Raw genomic sequence first — 21,836 nt, 5'->3', positions numbered from 1 at the left:
TAAACCATCAAGCCTGCTGTGCCATTCACTAAAAGTATGGCTAATCTTTGGTTTTAAATTCCACTTCCTGCCTGCTCCCTAGTTATCTTCGTTCTCCAATCAAAAACCTGTTTATCTCAATTTTAATTGTATTCAATGAAGCAGCATCCACTATCCTCTAAGATACAGAGTTCTACAGATTATCCTTTGACTGAAGCAATTTCTCCTCACTTGAGCCCCAATCCTAAAACAATTCCTAATATAAGCATAGATCTTTTAACATGCACCCTACAAAGCCCCTTCAGATTCATGCATGTCTCATCAAGATTCTCTCATCTTAATTCTAGAGAATAAAAGCCCAATTTACTCACTTTTAGGTCATCCCAGGCACCAATTTAGTGAACATTTGTTTTACTGCCTTCAATGGAAGGAAGATGAAAAATGGAGATCAAGATTGGTCACAGATTGTCTCCCATGCAGTTGTCACAAGACTTTTTTCCTGTGCTCAAATCCATTTGGAATAAATGTCAGCATGACATCAGTCTTCCTAATTGCTTGCTATCTCTGTATGTCGAACTTGGGCTTCCTTCTACAGAGGCACACAAATTATTGAATATTGACAACTGAACATTTCTCTCCTCTTAAACACATTCTGCTTTTCTGTTATCATGACCCACTCACATCTGACCTTTCCAACTAGGGTTGTAATTACCCAAGTTTGATGATAATATAAGAAAGACATTAATTTTAATTAGCTGAGGCTTCAGCTTCAATTGTTGCACTCACAGCTTCCTAACTTGAAAATACCCAATTTATGTCGACTCAGGTTTTGTTAATCAACATTATCCATGCTACCATATTACCAACAATTCCATGCATCTTTATTCCCATAAAGACCACAAGAAACAGAAACAGGAGTAGGGCATTTGGCTCCTCAGGCCTGCTCCACAATTCAATAGTATTATGGATGATCAGACTTTTCCTATTTCCATCTTCCTGTCTTTTACACATAACCTTTGATTTCCCCTACAACAAAAAAAAACTTTAAGCCTTAAATAGTCACAATGACAGTACTCCCACAACTCTCATAGAAAGAGTTCCAAAGATTCAGAACCCTCGAGAAAAGAAATTCCTCGTCATCACAATCTTAAATTGGCACTCTTTTTAGGCCTGCTGGTCCTACACTTTGCCATGACTGAATTTCCCTAGTCAAACCCCTTAATGAGGGGTTTCAATGAGATAATCTCCCATTCTTAACTCAGGTGAGTCAAGTTCCAACTTGTTTGCTCTTTGCTCAAGATTAAGACAATTTCTCCATTCCAGGATCATCCTTGAGAACCGTCTCTGAATTGTCTCCCAGGCACTCATCTCTATTTATAAGAGGACCAAAACTGCTCACAGTACTCCAGTTACAGTCTCACCAGCACCTTGTACAGTTGCACTAGAGCTTCCCTATTCTTATATTTGAACCTCTTTGAAATAAGGGCCAACATTCCATTAGCTTTTCCCACTATCTGCTGCATCAGTGTGCTAAGTGTTGTGTTTTGTGCTTTGTGTTCAAGTTCCCCCAAGTCTCTTCATGATGCAGTTTTATGCGCTTTCTCTCCATTTCAAAAAAAAAATTTCCTTTCAAAACAAATGGTTTTACAATTTCCCAAATTATATTCCATTTGACACATTTTTGTCCACTTAGTTTACAGAGACACATTAATAGATTAAATGTCTGTATTTCTCTCAACTTGCCTTTCCACCTATTTTTGTGACTTTGGCAGATTTAGCTATAGTATATTCATTTCCTTCCTCCAAGTCATTAATATATATTGTTGTAGCTCCAGCAATGATCCCTGTGGAACCCTACTGGTCATGGCTGCCAACCTGAACAAAGAATCCCCTACCCTCACTTGCTGCTTCCTGCCCCATGAGCCAATTTTCTGTCCATGCCAATATACTACTATCTCTAACACCATTTACTTTATGTTTAGATTAGATTCTCTACATTGTGGAAACAGGCCCTTCAGCCCAACCAGTCCACACCGACCCTCCAAAGAGTAACCCACCCAGACCCACCTCCCTCTGACTAATGCACCTGACACTATGGGCAATTTAGCATAGCCAATCCATCAGACCTGCACATCTTTGGACTGTGGGAGGAAACCCACGCAGACATGGGGAGAATGTGCAAACTCCACACAGACAGTCGCCCGAGGATGGAATTGAACCTGGGACCCTAGTGCTGTGAGGCAGCAGTGCTAACCACTGAGCCACCATGCCGCCCATCTTATCTTTTATGAGATACCTTGTTGAATGCCTTCTGGAAATCCGAATGCAACACATTTACTGGTTCCTCTCTATCTGCTCTGGTGAAACTTCTGCAGAAATCTCTAATAAACACTATTTCCCTTTCATGGAGCCAAGTTGGCTCTGCTTGATTAGTTATAATTTTCCAAATCTTCTTCTATTCTTCCTTAATAACTGATTCCAATACTTTTCCAACAATAAATGTTAGACTAATTGGCCTATAGTTACCCACTTTTTGTGTCCCTTTCTTCTTGAATGGGGTGTCACATTAGCAGTTTTCCAATTTGGAATCAATCATTTTTGGAAAATTACAACCAAGCAATGCATCCACCATCTCTGTAGGATCCTAAATTGCAGACCTTCGGGATCAGGGGACTTATCTGCCTTTGGCCACATTCAAAGTGTCTTCGACAATAAAGATTGATGCAAAATATCTTTTTAACTCCTCTGCCATTTCCTTGGGTCCCAAAAACATCTCCCCACACTCAATGCTAAAGAAGCCTATGTTCATTTTGACCTCTCTCCCTTTTTATACAAAGAAGTTCTTGTCAGTTTTTATATTCCTCACTAGTTTGCCCTTTTCGTTAATTCTCCTTTGCTGGATTCTGAATCTATCCCACTCTTCAGGGCTATCCTTGACTTTGGCCTCCTTATAGGCTTTTTTCTTTCAACTTAATACACTCCTCAATTTCCTTGGTTCACCATGATTGGTTTAGAATCTTTCCTCCTTACTGGGATGAATTTTTGCTCAGAGTCAAAAATACCTCCTAAATGTCTGCCATTACTTGTTTACTGTCACGTCATAATCTGTCAGTCAGTCAGTCACTTCACTTTAACTAACTCAAGCCTCATTTCATTGTAATTCCTTTTAAGTTAAACATATTGTTTCTGACCAAAGTTTGTCTTCAACTGAAAATCAAATTCTATCATCATGTTATTAACACTGCTTACCAGGGGATCTTTTACTCAGAGGTTATTCATTAATTACATCTTATTATTCATTCCCAGATCTAAGATAGCCTGCTCCATTGTTGGCTCCATGATGTATTACTTTAGGAAACTATTCCTAATGCATGCAATGAATTTATCGTCATAGCTAGCTTTTCCAATTTAATTAACCCAATCAATAAGATTAAAGTCACACATAATTATTGATCAATTGTTTTTAGATGCTCCTATTATTTGATGATTTAAAGACTTTTCCATAGAGTGGCTACTATTTGGAGATGTGTACACCACCAATGTTTCTTTAGAAAAAAGAAATCACTGCTATTCATCATCTGAGCCTATATCATCTCTCAACTGTCTTCATTTTATTTCTTATTAACAGTGCTACATCACCCCCTTTTCCCTCTCTTCTGTCTCTCCAAAAGGTCAAATATCTATGAATGTGAAGTTCCCAGTTTTAATCTCCTTGTAGCAACATTTCCATAATGGTTATGTGGTTATATTCATTTACCTCAATTTGCGCCATCAGGTATCTACCTTATTCAGAGTGTTTCATGCATTAAGATACAAAGCCTTTAAGTTTAATTCTATTATCATCAAGTTTCCTTATACTTTTATGGTTCCTTGGCACTACATGACATTCACACATTCTCGCCCTTCCTTATGTTAATATGGTTCCTTGGCACTACATGACATTCACACATTCTCGCCCTTCCTTATGTTACCAGACAATAATTAATCTCAACACTAACCTGAAATCCTACCTTTCTTTACATTTGATTTTCTGATTTATAATGCAACATCACCTCCCCACCCATCAATTTATGTTAAAGTCATTCTGATCGTTACCTTAATTGTGGCAATTTTTTTGTAGCCTTTTGAAAATCCAAGATCACAATATCTACTAACTCCTTTTTATCTACCATCTTTAATTCACAAAACAATTGCCACACAAGAATTCCTTTTGGTATAACCAAGCTGACTTGCTCTAATTATACGTTTTCCTAAGTGCAGAGGATTTCCTCAATAGATTTCAACATTTCCTCAATATCTGATGTTAGGATAACTGGCCAGTCATTCTGCGTTTTCTCTCTTCCCTCATTCCTTGCAATGTAACACATTTGTCAAATTACAATTTTTACATTCAAGAAAGATATTTTTAGATATTAAAATCTTCAAGGGACATCGAGAAATGCAGGAATATGGCCTGGAGATAGAGGATCAGCCATGATCATAGTTAACAGCAGAGCATGCATGAAGGACTGAATGGCCTACTGGTGCTTCGAGTTTCGATGAGGGCTATTCCTGAATTTAAGGAACTTAGAAAGTATATAGGAAACACATCTACTATCTCTGCAGATTTTCAAGACCATAGAACACCAGATCCCTAAAGTCTGTCAGAATTTAGTCCCTTAAATGTCCTCAATTTCCTCTTTAGTCCTTAGGCTATCACATGTTTCTAGTGTAAAGCTGGTATCTATTGTAAAAGCTGTAAAATATTTGCTAATGCCATTGCTATTTTCTAAATCTCATGAAAATTTCTCCTGTCCATGTTGTTCAGGGAATAACATTGACTTTAAACTATTATTTTTATACACTATACAACCTCAATTCTTTCCTTCTATATTTTTATAGAAATAAAAAAATGTTTTACACATTCAACTTTTCTGCCCTTTTAAAGTCAAGTTTTTAGTGGCCTTTTGCTGCTTTTACAGTCATAGGGACATACAGCACAGAAAAGGTCCAACTCACCCATGTCAAACAGATATCCTAAATAAATCTAATCCCATTTACTACTATTTGGCCCATATCCCTCTAAACCCTTTCTATTCACATACCCAACAGATGCCTTTTAAATGCTGTAATTGTATCCACTTCCACCAGTTCTTCTGGCAGAACGTTCCACACATGCGTGAAAAAGTTGCCCCTTAGGACCCTTTTAAATCTTTCCCCTCTCACCTTAAACCTATACTCTCCAGTTTTGGACTCTTCACCGTGAGGAAAAGACCCTGACTATTCACATGCTCTATGTCCTACATGATTTTGTAAACCTGTAAGATCATCCCTCAACCTCTGACAGGAGAAAGTGAGGTCTGCAGATGCTGGAGATCAAAGTTGAAACTTTATTGCTGGAACAGCACAGCAGGTCAGGCAGCATCCAGGGAACAGGAGATTCGACGTTTCGGGCACAGGCCCTTCTTCTTTCCTGAAGAAGGGCCTGTGCCCGAAACGTCGAATCTCCTGTTCCCTGGATGCTGCCTGACCTGCTGTGCTGTTCCAGCAATAAAGTTTCAACCTCAACCTCTGACAGTCAAGGGAAAATAGCCCCAACATATCCAGCTTCTCCCTAAAACTCAAACCCTCCAGCACTACTCTCTGTCTCCTACTCTCAAGCCAGTTCTGTATTTAAATGGGTAGTTCTCCTAGTATTCCATGTGATCTAATCTGGTTAACCAGTTTACCATGTGGAAACTTGTCAAACACACTACTGAAGTCCATATAGACAACATCCACCACTCTGCCATCAATTCTCTTTGTCACTTCTTCAAAAAGCTCAATCAAGTTAGTGAGACATGACTTACCATTCACAAAACTATGTTGACTATCACTAATCAGCCCTGGCCCTTCCAAATACATGTCCCTCAGAATCCTCTCCAACAACTTGCTCTCCACTGATGTCTGGCTCACTAGTCTATCGTTCCCTGGCTTTTTCTCACGACTTTCTTAAATAATGGCACCACGATTGTCAATCTCCAGTCTTTCAGCATCCCCCCCATGGCTATTGATGATACAAATATCTCAGCAAGGGGCCCAGCAATCACTCCCCGAGTTTCCCACAAAGTTTAGGGTACACCTAATCAGGTCCTGGGGATTTATCCGCCATTATGCATTTTAAGACAGCACCTCTTCCTCTGTAAGACAGACACTTTAAGATATCTTTATTTACTTCCCCAAGTTCCCTAGCTTCCTTGTCCTTCACCACAGTAAACCCTGATGCAAAATACTAATCTAGTGTCTTACCCATCTCTTTTGGTTCCACACTTCGCAGCCTTACTGACCTTTAAGGGGCTATATACTCTCCCTAGTTACTCATTTGGCTCTAATGTATTTGCAGAATTGCTTTGGATTCTCCTGAAAACTATTTGCCAAAACCATCTCATGTCCCCTTTTTGCCCTCCTGATTTCCCTCGCATATACTCTTACTGCCCTTATACTCTTCTCGGAACTCACTTAAATCCTGATAAATGCTTCCTTCTTTTTTTTGACCAGAAGCTCAATTTCTCTCATCATCCAGCATTCCCACACCTATCAACTTTTCCCTTCACCCCAATAGGAACATACTGTCTCTGAACTCTCGTTATCTCATTTTTGAAAACTTCCCAGTTTCCAGCCTTCCCTTTACTTGCAAACATCTGCTCCCAACAAACTTTTGAAATTCCTTTCCGAATACCAAAATTGGCATTCCTCTAATTTAGAACTTCAACTTTTAGATCCTATCCATCTTTTTCCAACATTATTTTAAAACTATTAGAATTATAATCACTGGCCCAAAAGTGCTTCCCCACTGACACCTCGGTTACGTGCTTGGCCTTATTCCACAAGACATCAAGTTATGCTTCTTCTCTAGGAAGGAAAACCACATACTGAATCAGAAAATGTTTTTATACACACTCAAATTCCTCTCCGTCCAAGCCCTTAATGGCAGCCCCAGTCTATGTTTGGAAATTTAAAACCCCCTACCATTAGCACCCTATTATTCTTCAGGATAATAGAGATCTCCTTACAAATTTGCTTCTCAATTTCGTACTGACTACTTCAGTGGGGGGGGGGGGGGGGGGGGGGGGGCGGGGGGGTGGGGGGGTGCGGGGGCAGGGGGGAACCTATAATACATTTCCAGTAAGGTGAATACCCCTTTTTCTATTTCTCAGTCCCACCCAAATAACTTCACTGGACATAGCTACTACAGAGACAGGACTCTGATATTCCAGTCCAATGTTCTCAGTTATGCCCTCAATTCATCTGCTTATACATTAGGCCTCTTGCAGTGAAATAAATGTAGTTTAACTTAATCAGTCCTAATGTATTCTCTGATTTTCTCTTGCTTGCCTTGACTATTTGACTTGCTCCTTTTCCCAACTGCACCAGTCTGAGACTGATCTCTTCTCTCTCTACCTCTCTGCGACCCTCCCCTCTCTTTGCTAGTTTAAATCCACCTGAGTAGCTTTAGAAAATCTCCCCATATTAGTCCCAGTCCAATTCAGGTGCAACCCATACCCCAGAAGAAATTCTCAAGCACCAGCTACTCAGCCGCACATTCATCTGCTCTATCCTCCTAGCTGTGGCACCAGGGGTAATCCAGATATTACCAAGGATCTACTTTTTAAATCTCCTTGTTTCCTATATTCCTATAGTTTCCAATATACAAGAGGCATGGCTATTTTAAATTGCCCATAGTGTTCAGGGCTGTGTAGGTTAGGTTAAGTGCATTAGTCAAGGGCAAATATAGGGCTGTGGGAATGGGTCTGGGTGGGTTACTCTAAAGGTTGGTGTGGACTTGTTGGGCCGAATGGCCGGTTTCCACACTCTATGGATTCTATGATTCTATTCTTTGATGATTTTCTCTTTAAAAGTTGTTCTTGTCCCAATATGTCATTGGTTCCAATGTGTACAATTATCTTGTTCTGGACAGTCTTCCCTTTGAGAATATTCTGCACCCTCTCCAAGACATCCTTGACCTCGACACCAGGGAGACAACACATCATTCTGATTCTCATTGTCCGTCAAAGAAACGTGTTTCTGTTTCCCTAACACGAGAGTCTCCTATCACAATTGATCACTGGGAGCCTGATGCACCTCTCATTATAGTACAGCCAGTCTTGGTACCAGAAACTTGGCTGTCCATGCTACATCCCCCTAATAGTCCATCATCCCCTACATTTTCCAAAACTGCATACTTGTCTGATGTGGGGATAGCCATAGGACACTCCTGCATTCCCTGCCTACTTCTCCTTGAGGTGACCCATGAACCGGACTGTATTTGCTGTTTTTCTACCTTCCTGAAACTGTCATCCAACATACCCGCTGGCTCCTGTAAACTTCTCATTGCCTCAAACTGCCGCTCCAACTTATCCATGCGATCAGAAAGGATTCATAACCAAACATTTCCTGTAGACATAATCATTGACATTGAAATCCTCCTTAATCTCCCAAATCCAAGAGGAACAGCACAGCACTCTAATAATATCCTGGGTGAGATATTTGTTAGAGCTCTTCAGGAGGGCAGCTGGGTAGGAACCGGAGCACAGGTCTGAGGGTGGAGTAGCTAGTGAATGATTGTTGGATGTTCCAGCGTTTAGATGTTTCAAAAGGAATGGGGAATATGGGGGGAGGGAGGAGGAGGTAAAAGAAGTGGGGGAGTGACACTGCTAATCAGGTATAGCATCACAACTGCAGAAAGGGAAGTCATCGCGGAAGGTTTGGCTACAGAGTCTGCATGGGTGAAAGTCAGAAATAGAAAAGGAACAGTCACTTTATTGGGGGTTTTCTCTTGCCTGGAACAGTATCTCCAACACCATCACACTGGACACAGGGGTCCCCAGGGCTGTGTGCTCAGTCCACTGCTGTTCACCCTGCTGACACATGAATGTTATTCGAGCTGTGCACAATCGAGTTAGCTGATGATACGACTGTTGGATCTCATCAGCAGGAACAATGATTCAGCATACAGAGAGGAGGTGCAGCAGCTAACGGACTGGTGCAGAGCCAACAACCTGTCTCTGAATGTGGACAAGGCGAAAGAGATAGTTGTTGCCTTCAGGAGGGCAAGGAGAGACAACTCTCCGCTGGACATCGACAACCCCCTTGGAAATCGTGAGAGACAGTATGTTCCAATATCTTCTGCCTGGTGTTGTGTGATTCTTTAATCAAATTTCTTGGCATACGCCTGGCAGAGAATCTCACCAGGACCCTCAACACCAGCTCCATAGCCAAGAAAGCTCAGCAGCATTTCCACTTTCTGCACAGGTTGAGGTAAGTCCACCTCCCACCCCCAGCCTCACTACGTTCGACAGAGGGTTCATTGAGAGTACCCTGAAGCTGCTGCATCACTGCCTGGTTCTGGAATTGCACCGTCTCGGATCATAGGACCCTCCATTACAGACAGACATTTACTCCACATTTGAAAGGCTGAGAGCATTGTGGAAGACCCCCACACACCACTCCCTCAAACTCTTCTCCCTCCTGCCATCGGACAGAAGATATTAGAGCATACTGTCTCTCAGGGCCAGACTGTGCAACAGCTCCTTGCCCCAAGCCATCAGGCTCCTTAACACAGTATAATCGGAATCTTCCCCATCTGAAATGCTTTCATATTGCTGCTAGAAAAATGTCTATTATTCATCATTCTTCTATTACTCTACAACTTGAGTATTTTGCACTTCTTAATGCACTGGATGCCTTGTACGATTGTGTAGTTTGTGCTATCAATGTAGCACCCTCGTTACTGAAGGAACACTGTCTCATTTTTACTGTATCAGTTGTATATGGTAGAAATGACAAATAAAAACTACTCTGCTGTACTCATGGACAGGAGCTGATGGTATAGAAAAGTATTTGATTAGGGGTGTTACAATGCTATCAGGCAGGAACTGGGGTGCCCAAATTGATAATAGATATTCTCAGGAAAATGCACAACAGAAATGTGGGGGTTGTTTGGGAGCAGGTTTGTCCCACTGATGCAAGCAAGGGATGTTAGGGTGAAGGAACCTTGGGTGACAAATGATGTGGAACATCTTGTCAAGAAGACAAAGGAATTTTACTCATGGTTGAGGAAGCAAGGATCAGACAGAACCCTAGGGGTTACAAGGTAGCCAGGAAGGAACTCAAGAATGGACTTAGGAGAGCATGAAAAAGCTTTAGTAGGTAGGATTAAGGAGAACCCTAAAGCACTCTACACTTATGTGAGGAACAAGAGGATGGCCAGAGTGAGGGCAGGGTCGATCAGGGATAGTGGAGGGAACTTGTGCCTGGAGTTGGAAGTGGTAGAGGAGACCCTTAAATGAATACTTTGCTTCAGTATTCACTAGTGATAGGGACCTTGATGTTTATGAGGACAGCGTGAAACAAGCTGATATGCTCAAACAGGGTGATGTTAAGGAGGACGTGCTGAAAATTTTGAAAAACATAAGGATAGAGAAGTCCCCTGGGCCAGAAAGGATATAGGAGAAAGTGAGGTCTGCAGATGCTGGAGATCAAAGTTGAAACTTTATTGCTGGAACAGCACAGCAGGTCAGGCAGCATCCAGGGAACAGGAGATTCGACGTTTCGGGCACAGGCCCTTCTTCAGGAATGAGCATAGAGTGTTCAGCAGGAGAAGATAAAAGGTAGGGAGGAGGGACTTGGAGGAGGGGCGTTGGAAATGTGATAGGTGGAAAGAGGTCAAGGTGAGGGTGATAGGTCGGAGTAGGATGGAGGCGGAGAGGTCAAGAAGAAGACTGCAGGTCAGGAAGGCGGTGCCGGGCTGGAGGGATTCGGCTGAGACAAGGTGGGGGGAGTGGGGATGAAGAAACTGGTGAAGTCCAAGTTCATCCCCTGTGGTTGGAGGGTTCCCAGTCGGAAGATAAGACGCTCCTCCTCCGACCGTCGCGTTGTTGTGGTTTGGCGGTGGATGAGTCCAATGACCTGCATATCCTCGGTGGAGTGGGAGGGGGAGTTGAAATGCTGTGCTACAGGGTGGTTGGGTTGGTTCGTCCGGGTAGCCCAGAGGTGCTCTCTGAATCGCTCCGCAAGTAGGCGGCCTGTCTCCCCAATATAGAGGAGGCCACACCGGCTGCAGCGGATGCAGTAGATGATGTGGGTGGAGGTGCAGGTGAATCTGTGGCGGATATGGAAGTTTCCTTTGGGGCCTTGGAGAGAAGTGAGGGGGGAGGTGTGGGCGCAAGTGTTGCACCTCCTGCGGTTGCAAGGGAAGGTGCCGGGAGTGGAGGTTGGGTCGGTGGGGGGTGTGGATCTGACAAGGGAGTCGCGGAGGGAGTGGTCTCTACGGAAAGCTGATAGGGGAGGGGAGGGAAATATATCCTTGGTGCTGGGGTCTGTTTGGAGGTGGCGGAAGTGACGGCGGATGATGCGCTGTACATGGAGATTGGTGGGGTGGTAGGTGAGGACCAGTGGGGTTCTGTCCTGGTGGCGGTTGGAGGGGCGGGGCTCAAGGGCGGAGGAGCGGGAAGTGGAGGAGATGCGGTGGAGGGCACCGTCGACCACGTCGGGGGGGAAATTGCGGTCCTTGAAGAAGGAGGCCATCTGTGTTGTACGTATTTTGAACTGGTCCTCCTGGGAGCAGATGCGGCGGAGACGAAGGAATTGGGAGAATGGGATGGCCTTGACGAAGGAATTGGGAGAGCACCTCTGGGCCACCCGGACGAACCAACCCAACCACCCTGTAGCACAGCATTTCAACTCCCCCTCCCACTCCACCGAGGATATGCAGGTCATTGGACTCATCCACCGCCAAACCACAACAACGCGACGGTCGGAGGAGGAGCGTCTTATCTTCCGACTGGGAACCCTCCAACCACAGGGGATGAACTTGGACTTCACCAGTTTCTTCATCCCCACTCCCCCCACCTTGTCTCAGCCGAATCCCTCCAGCCCGGCACCGCCTTCCTGACCTGCAGTCTTCTTCTTGACCTCTCCGCCTCCATCCTACTCCGACCTATCACCCTCACCTTGACCTCTTTCTACCTATCACATTTCCAACGCCCCTCCTCCAAGTCCCTCCTCCCTACCTTTTATCTTCTCCTGCTGAACACTCTCTGCTCATTCCTGAAGAAGGGCCTGTGCCCGAAACGTCGAATCTCCTGTTCCCTGGATGCTGCCTGACCTGCTGTGCTGTTCCAGCAATAAAGTTTCAACCCAGAAAGGATATACCCTAGGTTCCTATAGTAAGTGAAGGAAGAGATTGCTGTACTTTTGGCGATAATCTTTGCACCCTCACTGTTCACTGGAGTACTGCCAGATGATTGGAGGGTGTCAAATGTTATTCCCTTGTTCAAGAAAAGCAACAGGGATCACCCTGAGAATTACAGACTGGTCAGTCTAACATCTGTGACGGGCAAATTATCGGAGAGGATTCTGAGAGACAGGATTTATGATTACTTGGAAAACCAGTGTGATTAGAGATAGTCAGCACGGCTTTGTGAGGGACAGGTTATGCCCCACAAGCCTTACTGAATTTTTTGAGGATGTGATGAAGGTCAAGCAGCGGATGTGGTGTAGACGGATTATAGATAGGCATTTGATAAAAACGTTCCCCATGGTAGGCCCATTCAGAAAGTAAAGAGGCATGGAAACTGGGGAAATTTGGCTTTCTGCCTTCTATGGACGAGCCAACTCTGTATCCAGATGGTGGTAGATGGAAAGTATTCAGCCTGGTGCTTTGTGACCAATAGTATTCCTCAGGGATCTGTTTTGGTACCTCTGCTCTTTGTGATTTTTATAGATGACTTGGATGAGGAAGTAGAAGGGTATGTTAGTAAGTTTGCCAATGACACAAAGGTTGGTGAAGTGGTGGATTATGTGGAGTGCTGCTGTAGGTTGTAATGGGACATTCACAGGATGCAGAACTGGCTGAGAAGTGGCAGGTGGCGTTCAATCTGAAAAGTGTGAAGTGGTTAATTTTGCAAAGTCTGAATTTGAATACAGAATGCAAGGTTAAAGGCAGGATTCTTGGCAGTGTGGAGGAACAGAGGGATCTTGGGGTCCATGTCCATTGATCCCTAAAGTTGCCACCTACGTTGATAGGGTTATTAAGGCGGTGTATGATGTGTTGGCTTTCATTAGCAGAAGGATCAAGTTTAAGGGCCGCAAGGTTATACTGCAGCTCTAAAGAGCCCTGGTTAGATCACACTTGGCATATTGTGTTCAATTCTGGTTGCCTAATTCGAGGAAGGATGTAGAAGCTTTCGAGAGGGTGCAGAGAAGATTTACCAGAATGCTGCCTGGATTGGAGAGCATGTCTTCTGAAGAAAGGCTGAGGGCGCTAGGGCATTTTTCATTGGAATGACTTGATACAGGTGTACAAGATGATGAGAGGCATAGATAGAGTTAACAATCAGAGACTGTTAGAAATGGCTATCACAAGGGAGCATAATTTTAAGGTGGATTGGAGGAAGGTTTAAAGGAGATGTCAGAGGTAGGTTCTTTAAACGGAGAGTGTTGGTGTGTGGAGTGCACTGCCAGCGGTGGTAGCAGAGTCAGATGCTTTAGACTCTATGATTCTATCTCCAAGCCCTCTAAAGTCTTCACCAAAAACCCTTAGTGGTCTATGGTATTGTGTATAAACTGATTGCCATTGAAAAATAATTTACAAAAATAGACTTTCAGATGCTGTCAAGGCAAGTCTTCTTAGAAGTTCATCCATTTTTTATGCTAATTGATATAGACTTCTAGATCATTTCTGCTCTCTCTCTCTCTCTCTCCAGAAGTACTAAAACATGGGTAACCTCTGCACAAATGGTGTTTTTCAACCCAAAGCAGCTACAGCAAAATTTGATTTGTGCACTTGTATATGTATTTACTACTTCTTCCATTACACAGTTTTAGCAGCGGAAATATGCCCAAATACATAATTCTAAACTTCATTTATTATAGAGAAATTACAACAGTAAAAGGTTCAGAGAAATAAAATGTATGGCAAATTTAGCTATTCATAAAACACTATATTGATCTACTTGGCACAACAGAAAGGTATTCAAGATGATGAGTGAATCCTTTACTTTTGTCACTTACAGCAGCTTTTAGCTGAAGACTCTCCAGATGAGATTGTATTTTTGAAACTTCTTCTTTAAACCATGTCAGCTCTTCCAACAATCCAGTTAAATATTCTAAATTTTCAGTACCAGTTGCAGGCAGCCTTGGATATCTAGTCAACATGGATGCCAGCTCCTCCACTTTTGAATCCTTCACCTTAAATAGAGATTCATGGAATAGCTTTTACTATGCAAGTTTCAATGTTGAATTTTTATAGGTTTCATTTGCAACTATATAAGTGTATATTCCAGTGTACAACAGCAAGAGTTCTCAAAGTAAATATTATACTTTACCTCAAAACGTGGTAAGCAGAGAACACTAAATTTAAAACAAGTCTGTTACTCAGGTTGGTGCTGTGTTCATTACCATAGAGTCAAACAGCATGGAAACAAATCCTTCAGTCCAACTTTTCCATGCTGACCAGACATCCCAATCTGACTTAGTCCCATCTTGCCAATCTCTCTCAAAATCCTTTCTATTCATGTATCCATCCAGGTGCCTTTTAAAATGTTGTAATTGTATCTGCCTCCATCACTTCCTCCAACAGCTCATTCCATACATGCACCACACTCTGCATGAAAAAGTTACCCTTCAGGTCTTTATTAAAATCCTTCCCTCTCACGCTCAAAATTCCCTCCAACAACATACCCCTCAGACAGCACATAACAGCTGCTATTTTGACATCACCTCATGATTTGCCAATCCATAAAATTATTCAAAACTGTTTTGTAAATTTTCTTACAGCCAGCCTCTTTCTCTGCTCTTTCCTTCACATTTGATATTGGTTACTGAAATTTCACGTTTTCAAAGTATTGCATATTCAGTAGATACATTCCTTTCAAATTATTTTCTTTCGAAAATGTTTTTAATTGAAGACAACCCATCTTTACCCAAAAGCCTAGCTTGGACATAATATTTTTACTCAAGGTCTAACTGTGGTTTGATCATGCCTCTAATCCTGCCTCCCCAATCCCATTTCCTTATTTGCATTAATACTAGTCAGCAACACATTGAGAACATTTACTCTTAGTTTCCATCTGTTTATGCTTTCCAACCTTATTTGGATAAAAAAAAATCAGTGGAGGTATACAGCTAAGAAAAATAAAAATTGGTGCAGAGAGTGCATCAATTCTAGCCATATTTACCACTTGTTCTATGCAATTCCAAAGGAAATTACCACTTTTAAATGCCAGCTGAAAAATATGTTGCTGGAAAAGTGCAGCAGGTCAGGCAGCATCCAAGGAGCAGGAGAATCAACGTTTCGGGCATAAACTTTTCCAGGAACACATTTTTCTGCTCTGATCTCCAGCATCTGCAGTCCTCACTTTCTCCCACTTTTAAATGTCAGCCAAATTATGTAGATACGCAATAGTATTAAGATTTGTTTTTGAACTCTTATAATAGGAACTGTCACAGGAATGAGAAGGCTGTAAAATCTACTCTGTCATTGTAGGTTATAAATAAAAATGTATTTTTAAGATACAAATTTTCTAGCATGCCTAAAATTTATCACCCACCTATAACTGCCCCAATGTTAATGTGGGCTTTTGCTCTGGAGTATTAACACTGCTACGCAGTTTGCTCGACTAGAGGACAGTTAAGAATCAGCCATGTTTTTGTAGCACTAGAGTGAGGTGCATGAAGAACACCATTAAGAATGCTAAACCAGATGGGTTCTATGATAATCCAGTGACCACTTGGTCACATAACAAATATAAAATTTCTTAAGACATTGCAAGTTAAAGTATTTAAACTGGTCATGATGAGAATTGAAATTAATGTTTTGGGATTATAGCTCCAGATTTCCGGACTATTAACACAGTAAAAAATCACAATGCTACTGCATACCTCAACACTGGCTTGAATAAGGATATCTTTCAAGATTAGATTAGATTCCCTACAGTGTGGAAACGGGCCCTAAAACCAACCCTAGAATGCAGGGAAATAGATGAAGACATCTTGTAAAATGTCCATATTACAGAGGAGGAAGTGCTGGATGTCCTGAAACGCATAAAGGTGGATAAATCCCCAGGACCTGATCAGGTTGTGGTGTAAAATTCCAAGCAGTGGAATGTGGTGAAACGGTTAAAAATTATGTCCCAATACATGTGTGAATCTAACCGGAATGGAGGTGTTGCTTAGTCCCGTGTGAATCTTCTTATCTGTATGTAACCAGAATGGAATGTGTTTTTTAGCCTTGCTCTGCTGTTATTATCTGTATGTAACCAGAATGGAATGTGTTTTTCTGCTGTTCACATGAATGTTTATATCTGGAAAAGAGTATATCAGCCGGAAAAGTCTCCAGTTCGGTGAGTCTGCTCCGGGGTTACGTTCAACCGCCGAGCGTGGGTTGTTGGCAACCGCTCTACGAGAACTGACGGCTCCCAGTTTTTGTAACATGTAGAGTGAGTATAAGCCAGACCCGTTGTGCGACGCTGCGGGGAATAAAATGCCCATATTCTAGCAGTCTCGCCTCTTGGTCGTTTGTTCTGTGTCAGACTACTTTCCTGCGAGCCTGGTCCTTGACCTTGAGAATTTTTTAAAACATTTTGGCGTAGTCGGCAGGATCAATCGCAATTGAGGAGAGATTTTGATACAGAACAATGTTTTGGAAAACGACTAAGAAACCAGAAGAACAAACTGTGGAGGTCCCGACCGTCCCGGGATGGCATGGATGTGGGCATGTACGTGGCAGTTGGTTTGAGAAAGGATCCCAGTCCTGCCGAAGAACCTCTTGCCTGGGGTACAGCGGAGGATGTGGGCATGTCCAAAAGGCTGAAGCGGAGTTAACAGAATTGAATGGGATTGAACTGAACTGAACTGAGTGGAACTGAAGTGAATCAAATTGAACGGAACAAAATGGAACTGAGCTAAATTGAATTGAAATGGACGGAACTGAATTGAACACAATTAAATTGAACTGAACAGACCTGAACTGAGCTGAATTGAATTACACTGAATTGACTGAACTGAAATTAACTGAAACGAATTGAACTGAATTAAGCATAATGTAACACATGTATTGGGCCAAGCAGTGGAATGTGGTGTAAAATTCCAAGCAGTGGAATGTGGTGAAACGGTTAAAAATTATGTCCCAATACATGTGTGAATCTAACCGGAATGGAGGTGTTGCTTAGTCCCGTGTGAATCTTCTTATCTGTATGTAACCAGAATGGAATGTGTTTTTTAGCCTTGCTCTGCTGTTATTATCTGTATGTAACCAGAATGGAATGTGTTTTTCTGCTGTTCACATGAATGTTTATATCTGGAAAAGAGTATATCAGCCGGAAAAGTCTCCAGTTCGGTGAGTCTGCTCCGGGGTTACGTTTAACCGCCGAGCGTGGGTTGTTGGCAACCGCTCTACGAGAACTGACGGCTCCCAGTTCGGGTAACGTGTAGAGTGAGTATAAACCAGACCCGTTGTAAGTACGAGACTGGTTGTGGTGACACTGCGGGGAATAAAACACTTATATTCTAGCAGACTCGCCTCTTGGCTGTTTGTTCTGTGTCAGACTACTTTCCTGCGAGCCTGGTCCTTGACCTTGAGAATTTTTTAAAACACAGGTGTACCCTAGAATTCTGTGGGAAGCTAGAGAAGTGATTGCTGGGCCTCTTGCTGAGATATTTGTGTCATCGATAGTCACTGGTGAGGTGCTGGAAAACTGGAAGTTGGCTAATGTGGGGCCACTTTTTAAGAAGGGCAGTAAGGACAAGCCAGGGAACTATAGACCAGTTAGCCTGACATCGGTGGTGGAGGGAATTCTGAGGGACAGGGTGTACATGTATTTGGAAAGGCAAGGACTGATTCGGGATAGTCAACATGGCTGTGTGCATGGGAAATCATGTCTCACAAACTCGATTGCATTTTTTGAAGAAGTAACAAAGAGGATTGATGAGGGCAGAGCGGTAGATGTGATCTATATGGACTTCAGTAAGGCTTTCAACAAGGTTCCCCATGGGAGACTAGTTAGCAAGGTTAGATTCCATGGAATACAGGGAGAACTAGCCATTTGGATACAGAACTGGCTCAAAGGTAGAAGACAGAGGATGGTGGTGGGGTGTTGTTTTTCAGACTGGAGGCCTGTGACCAGTGGAGTGCCACAAGGATCGGTGCTGGGTCCATTACTTTTTGTCATTTACATAAATGATTTGGATGCAAGCATAAGAGGTACAGTTAGTAAGTTTGCAGATGACACAAAAATTGGAGGTGTAGTGGACAGCGAAGAGGGTTACCTCAGATTACAACAGGATCTTGACCAGATGGGCCAATAGGCTGAGAAGTGGCAGATGGAGTTTAATTCAGATAAATGCGAGGTGCTGCATTTTGGGAAAGCAAATCTTAGCAGGACTTATTCACTTAATGATAAGGTCCTAGGGAGTGTTGCTGAACAAAGAGACCTTGGAGTGCAGGTTCATAGCTCCTTGAAAGTGGAGTCGCAGGTAGATAGGATAGTGAAGAAGGCGTTTGGTATGCTTTCCTTTATTGGTCAGAGTATTGAGTACAGGAGTTGGGAGGTCATGTTGAGGCTGTACAGGATATTGGTTAGGCCACTGTTGGAATATTGCCTGCAATTCTGGTCTCCTTCTTATCGGAAAGATGTTGTGAAACTTGAAAGGGTTCAGAAAAGATTTACAAGGATGTTGCCAGGTTTGGAGGGTCTGAGCTACAGGGAGAGGCTGAGCAGACTGGGGCTGTTTTCCCCGGAGCGTCGGAGGCTGAGGGGTGACCTTATAGAGGTTTACAAAATTATGAGGGGCATGGATAGGATAAACAGGCAAAGTCTTTTCCCTGGGATTGGGGAGTCCAGAACTAGAGGGCACAGGTTTAGGGTGAGGGGAAAGATATAAAAGAGACCTAAGGGGCAACGTTTTCACGCAGAGGGCGGTACGTGTATGGAATGAGCTGCCAGAGGATGTGGGGGAGGCTGGTACAATTGCAACATTTAAGAGGCATTTGGATGAGTATATGAATAGGAGTATTTGGAGGGATATGGGCCAGGAGCTGGCAGGTGGGACTAGATTGGGTTGGGATATCTGGTCGGCATGGACGGGTTGGACTGATGTGTCTGTTTGCATGCTGTACATCTCTATGACTCGATGACTCTGATCTCCAGAATCTGAAGTCTTCACTTTCACCTAGCTCATTCCATATGCATACCACCCTCTGTTTTAAAAAAAGGTTGTCCTTCAGGTTTCCTTTTATTCTCCCCAACCCTTGAACTGATGCCCTCCAGTCCTCTTCCCCCAACCCTGAGGAAAAACTGATCTTATCTGTAAGGTTCTCTCCCCCACCCACACCCTGCTAGTCTCCTAATGCTCTAAACAAAAAAGTCCTACCGAGTCCAACCACTTCCTATAACTCAGACCATTGAGTCTTGTCAATTTCTTCTGCGCTCTTTCCAGTTTAATAACATCTTTCCTATAATAAGGTGACCAAAACTGAACACAATACTCCAAGTGCAGCCTCACCGAAGTCCTGTACAAATGCAACATAATTTCCCAATTTCTATACAAGTGGCCTGACTGATGAAGGCCAGTTTCTGGATTAGTGGTGCTGGAAGAGCACAGCAGTTCAGGCAGCATCCAAGGGGCAGCGAAATCGACGTTTCAGACAAAAGCTCTTCATCAGGAATAAAGGCAGAGAGCCTGAAGCGTGGAGAGACTAGCTAGAGGAGGTTGAGGGTGGGGAGAAAGTATCATAGAGTACAATAGGTGAGTGGGGGAGGGGATGAAGGTGATAGGTCAGGGAGGAGAGGGTGGAATGGATAGGTGGAAAAGGAGATAGGCAGGTAGGACAAGTCCGGACAAGTCATGGGGGCAGTGCTGAGTTGGAAGTTTGGAACTAGGGTGAGGAACTAGGGGGAAGGGGAAATGAGGAAGGTTGAAGTCTACAGTCAGCCCTTCCTCAGTGCCTGCCTCCGTAACCAACTCATCCCACACGGACTCCGGACCACCTTTAAACCAACAGAGTTCGGACCCGAAAAGGAAAAACAGTACAGACTACAGATTCAAAAACACCAGCAACGGTTCTCCTTCCAGATCCTCCGCTCCACACTCGCAATCATGTGCTGGCACCAAACCTCTCGACAGTCAGCCCTGCCTCAGCTGAGGGCCGCACTCTCTCAGAATTGCAAAGGACCCACTCTGTACTTTATCCTCAGGAGAATTCATACTCTCAACAAACAGTATTTTAATTCCATCTCAAACATCAAAAACTGGAAGTACAACAAACTTTTATCTACCCACCTCCATAACCAGCGCTCCTCAAACATTCCAGAAGATTCCCCTGGCCTCGGAAACTACTCAGACGCCATTAGCCATGTGGCTGATGCAGCTGCCACCCCCACGCTGATTGATGTTGTCACTTCAACCCCATCATGGCCACTCCCACAACCACTTCCACCCCTTACAATTCCTCATGCATCACACGTGACATCACTTCCACCCCTCACATCATCGCTGATGCCACACGCTCAGTGACGTCCGCCACCCCTACTACCGTGGTCACCACCACCGCCCCCACCAGCACCACTCACCTGCATTCTGCTGACACGCCCCCGACAGACCCCACTGTCACTATCCCCACCCCCCAGAACCCCAAGAGGAACACTACCATTGCTCATGACTCCACCCCGTTCCCCCCACCACCACACCCACTCCAGTTACAGAACATAGAACATAGAAGAATACAGCGCAGTACAGGCCCTTTGGCCCTCGATGATGCGCCGATCCAAGCCCACCTAACCTATACTAACCCACTATCCTCCATATACCTATCCAATGCCCGCTTAAATGCCCATAAAGAGGGAGAGTCCACCACTGCTACTGGCAGGGCATTCCATGAACTTACGACTCGCTGAGTGAAGAACCTACCCCTAACTTCAGTCCTATATCTACCCCCCCCTTAATTTAAAGCTATGCCCCCTTGTAATACCCGACTCCATACGCGGGAAAAGGTTCACACTGTCAACCCTATCTAACCCCCTAATCATCTTGTACACCTCAATCAAGTCACCCCTAAACCTTCTTTTCTCTAATGAAAACAGCCCCAAGTGTCTCAATCTTTCCTCATACGATCTTCCTTCCATACCAGGCAACATCCTGGTAAACCTCCTCTGCACCCGTTCCAGTGCCTCCACATCCTTCCTATAGTATGGCGACCAAAACTGCACACAATATTCCAGATGCGGCCGCACCAGAGTCTTATACAACTGCATCATGACCTCAGGACTCCGGAACTCAATTCCTCTACCAATAAAAGCCAGTACGCCATATGCCTTCCTTACTGCACTATTTACCTGGGTGGCAACTTTCAGAGATCTGTGTACATGGACACCAAGATCCCTCTGCTCATCCACACTGCCAAGTATCCGACCATTAGCCCAGTACCCCATCTTTTTGTTATTCTTTCCAAAGTGAATCACCTCACACTTAGCTACATTGAATTCCATTTGCCACCTTTCTGCCCAGCTCTGCAGCTTCTCTATATCCTGCTGTAACCTGCCACATCCTTCCTCACTGTCAACAACTCCTCCGACTTTCGTATCATCCGCAAACTTGCTCACCCAACCTTCTAACCCCTCTTCCAGGTCATTTATAAAAATGACAAACAGCAATGGTCCCAAAACAGATCCTTGCGGAACACCGCTAGTGACGGCACTCCATGAAGAAACTTTGCCATCAACTACTACCCTCTGTCTTCTTCCATCCAGCCAATTCCTAATCCAAACCTCCAACTCACCCTCAATGCCATATCTCCGTATTTTCTGCAGTAGCCTACCATGGGGAACCTTATCAAACGCCTT

At 43.7% G+C, this 21,836-nt stretch overlaps 1 pseudogene across 1 annotated transcript in view; it reads right to left on the bottom strand.

Annotated features, from left to right (window-relative positions):
- The window catches only part of LOC148150168 (uncharacterized), a 28,950-nt pseudogene extending 8,377 nt beyond the window's left edge, over nucleotides 1-20,573 (bottom strand). Inside the window, exons 1-3 of the transcript XR_015756876.1 lie at nucleotides 20,568-20,573; nucleotides 13,998-14,187; nucleotides 4,101-4,136 (exon numbers count right to left, since the gene is read on the bottom strand). The product of XR_015756876.1 is annotated as an uncharacterized LOC148150168 (transcript). The remainder of the gene's footprint in view (nucleotides 1-4,100; nucleotides 4,137-13,997; nucleotides 14,188-20,567) is intronic.
- Between the last annotated feature and the right edge of the window lie 1,263 nt (nucleotides 20,574-21,836).

Source organism: Chiloscyllium plagiosum, unplaced genomic scaffold (genome assembly GCF_037043375.1).
Source record: "Chiloscyllium plagiosum isolate Xiang-an unplaced genomic scaffold, Cpla_swu_hap1 HiC_scaffold_4, whole genome shotgun sequence".
Lineage (NCBI taxonomy): Eukaryota > Metazoa > Chordata > Chondrichthyes > Orectolobiformes > Hemiscylliidae > Chiloscyllium > Chiloscyllium plagiosum.
The sequence above is the reverse complement of the archived record's forward strand: the minus strand, read 5'-3'. Positions and strand labels throughout refer to the sequence as shown.